Consider the following 4,061-nt stretch of genomic DNA (forward strand, 5'->3'; position numbering starts at 1 on the left):
TGGCCTTCGTTATTCACCGACCTCTTTAGAAGAGGTCGGACTCAACACAGACTTCTTTCCAAAAAAGTCGGGCTCAAGAGATAGCTGGCAGATAACACTTATTCAAATAAGTAACTGCCCCTAAAATCTCTCAACCCACTTCTAGAAGCCATATCCCAACAATTCCTAGATAAAAGGGACGATTATCCGCCTAAAAAGGTGGCACTACTCCAATGGTGGTTATTGGATCACCACTATAAATACCCTGACACTCCTCAGGTATCTCTAAGTTCCAATACATTCTAAACCTGCTTAACCCATGCTGACTTAGGCATCGAAGTGTCTTTGCAAGTACCACCCCCCATCTCTTAGAACACACAACTCGGAGGTGGCTCCCAGACATAAACCAAGTCGGAGACCACACTCCTCCAGCGCTTGGGCCTCAAACAAGTCCAAACACCGTCCAGTTCTAGGTAAGCCCCGGAACAATAACTATTGAAAGTCTATGTTAAATTGAAAAACTATGTTTAAATTAAATTTTTTTTGAAAATAAATTTTTTATAAATTTATTTAAATAGATATAATTCATACCTTAACTTATTTTAAATTGTTTTAAGTTTAAACATACATTTTCACTTTAACGTACACTTTCAAAATTTATATTTAAACTCAAAATACTACTACTTAAAATTTTCAATTTATTTAATTTCAAAATTAAAAATAATTAAACTGAAAGAATTAAATATCTAAACAAATATTCTTTTTTAAAAATTAAATAAAGTTATTAATTTTTTTTGTTCCAAAAAAAATTTCAAAACTAAATAACATGGTTTTACAACAAAATGGAGCAGTAAAAAGTATCTTCTTCCTTTATACCCTAAATCCTTAATTTTAGAGTTGTCTTCTATTTTTTTAAATATTATTATTATTTATTTTCTTTGGTTTTATATTTTTATTGTTTATTACTACAATAATAGTTTTTTTATGATCTAATTTCATGTTCATGTCCAAAAACATATTTCATAGCCCAAAACGTAAAACAAAAACCTAATCTTCAGTGTCATATATATTGTGTTCACTTTATTTTTGTTCCATAACATGAAATCAAATATTTACTGTGTCCTCAAAAATAGGTCCAATAATATAATTGCCATCATTAACAAAAGATTATTATCATGTAACCAAATTTTCAGCATACATCACCATCAGTCTTAGCGCAGAAATTGTCAGAAATTTGGAGGCAACAGAACCACGTGTCCTCTCCTTTATCATGCCACACACTTTCAGCACGGACAGAAAAAAATTCATTTCAGGACCCTAGGATGACCCAAAATATTAAGCCCAACAAACCAAAACCAACAAAATTTAATGAGGCCCGAACTTGCGTCAGCTCCGCTTACCTCCAAGACCAGCTTATGACTCCAGCCTGGAAAGACACGACATATTAATGCTTACCATGAGGCAAACCTGATGGACCAATTGGAGCACCAACCACAACCCTCCATAATGGTGTCCACCATAACAAACTTGACCTTAATATGAGCCTTTGCATTAATTTACATTATATTTCAACGAATAACGTGCAGCATACCACATTCCACTCAGCAGCCTGTTATATGTGAACACTTTTCTAAAATTTAAAAACATTTTTAAAATTTGTAATAAATTTTAAAGACAAAAAATATATTTTATTATTATTATATTTTTATTTTAAAACTTTTTTATTTATATTATTTTTTATTTTTTTATTAATTTATACTAAGTTACCTATTTAATCTCTACATCCTCCTCACTTTTACTTACTAGCTCTCTTCTTGGGTGCATTCTCTTGTTTCCATCATTTTTAATTATATTTTTACCTCTAACTTATGTTACCGGCACTTTTAGGTTCTCCTTTTGGTATTTTTTAGTCTTTTCTTCAGTTTTTTCACTTTTTAACATATTTTTAGAATTTTTAGCTCCGTATTTAAATTTTACCATCTTGGTTCAATTTTTATATAAATGTATTTTTGCCCCTAAGTTTTACTATATCATTCTCTTTTTTTTTTGGACGGGGACCCGGGCCAACAAACTAGCCCAGGCCCAGAACAGATATCCATGCCCCCCTAAACCGACCCGTTATGTCCCGAACCGACCCATTATCCAATGAAGAATCCTTCGATTGCTGCGAGAGTGAAACACTCAATTTCACTCCTGCTCCTTCGTGGTTCCTTCACAGCAGGTAGCCGGCGACCTTATTTGATCTTGCATGGTTGATGATGCCCCTGGAGTCAAGACGACTTGGACTCTTTCCATCTGCTCTGTCTTCGCACCATGTTATCTCCGAAGCAGCAACCAGGCTTCATCAACATGGCCTTCCATCATCGCCTGGCCAAGCTCCATCATACCATCTTCCTTATATCTCAGCCCATGATTCGCACTGTGGCTCCCCTGCCTCATAATCCCCCAGCCGCAACTTTAAAATAGCCCTGTCTTGGGTTGCATGTAGATCGTCTGTCTCAGATCCCTGACGATCTGGATGAAATCCTGATTTCCCTGTCTCATTGCCTGGTTCGAGCCTTTCCAATTCTGCCTAATCTCAACCTTCCTTTTGTTCTTTTATAATTGTTGCTTTACATTTGGACCTCTTCTCTAATAATGCTCTGTATGTCTGCAGGTGGTTTGATGCTCCAACTCACTGGTAATGTTTCTGCTTCTGCTGCTTTCGCCACCGCATGGGCTAACCGATTTCCGTTTCTGGGGGTCCAAGTTACTCCCTTTTCAGGTGAAGTTTCCATTAGGATTCTAATGTCTTGAATTATTGCCAAAGCCTCTCCTAAATCTGTCTTGGATTTGATTGCTTGTACTAGCTTTAAATTGTCAGATTCAATTAAAATTCTGCCCATTTGTAAGTTGTTTACTATGATTAATGCTTGCCTTATTGCCTGAGCTTCTGCCATGATACTTGATCTAGCTTGAATTTTACCTGAGAATCCTAACATGATCCTTCCCCTGTGATTTCTTATAACTACAGCTATTGCTCCTGTTCCCGTGTCTTTCTTGAAGGCTGCATCAACATTAGCTTTTAGCCAGTTCTCAGGGGGAGGTCTCCATTTCACCAGGTTAGTTTTCCATCTAATTATTTCTGTTTTGTGTGTTTGCTGCTTTTCTACTTGCTTCCAGTATGTTGCCTCTAGTGATGTTGCCCTAAGTATGTTGCCTCTACTACTGTTGCCCTGCAAATTGTCCATCTAGGATTAACCTCCTGTTGTTGGAACAACTTATTGTTCCTAGTTTTCTATATCTCCCACATGAGAAATCCTAGTTTGCTAACTCTCTTTTCCTGGTCTCCTCCACCCCCTGCTCTCAACCTCTTTATGCATTCGACCATCCACTTCCCGATTGAGCTAACAGTCTCCACTGTTGGGGTCCATTGGCACTCCGCTCCGAACCATGTGGCCCTGGCCTAGTCGCATAATAGCAAAGCATGTTCTACCATCTCTGAACTTTTTAAGCATATTTTGCATACTGGATCTAATGCCATCTTTCTTTTATATAAATTAGACCATACTGGTAATATATCATGGCATGCTTTCCATAAGAACATTTTGATCTTCTGGGGGACTTCCATTCTCCACACCTCCTTCCATATCTCCCTTTTATCCTCACTTGTTGATGGATTTTCATGTTTCCAGTTCTGCCCAATTCTTCTCGATGCATAATATCCTGTTCTTATTGAATAATTTTCATCTTCCCTCCATGGCCAATATAAGTGGTCCTCTTTGTTCATCACACTAACAGGGGTGCTGAGAATCTCTTTGCAAATATCTTGGGAAAACATGCTTTCGATCTTCCTTTTATTCCACCCTTCACCGTTTGCAATAAGGTCTTTAACCCTTGAGTCATCTGTGCTGTTTGAATTGAGAGGCCCACTCCTCCCAACTATCCAATTATCTTTCCAAATTCTGACTTTAGAGCCATTTCCTATGCTCCACTTTGCACTCTCCTTTAACAGTTCTCTTCCCTGTAATAAGCTTCTCCAGATCCATGACGCACCCTTTTTGCCCGATGCTGTCCAGAAGTTACCGTCCGGAAAGTAGATC

The 4,061-nt window shown here is 37.5% G+C and overlaps 1 long non-coding RNA gene across 1 annotated transcript; it reads left to right on the top strand.

The window, feature by feature from the left end:
• Positions 1-2,190: 2,190 nt before the first annotated feature.
• On the top strand, positions 2,191-3,081 carry LOC127741399 (uncharacterized). The gene is made up of 3 exons (XR_008002370.1): positions 2,191-2,529; positions 2,636-2,743; positions 2,993-3,081. It is a non-coding gene; the product is annotated as an uncharacterized LOC127741399 (long non-coding RNA).
• The last annotated feature ends 980 nt before the right edge of the window (positions 3,082-4,061 follow it).

The sequence above is a fragment of the Arachis duranensis genome, chromosome 9, assembly GCF_000817695.3.
Source record: "Arachis duranensis cultivar V14167 chromosome 9, aradu.V14167.gnm2.J7QH, whole genome shotgun sequence".
Lineage (NCBI taxonomy): Eukaryota > Viridiplantae > Streptophyta > Magnoliopsida > Fabales > Fabaceae > Arachis > Arachis duranensis.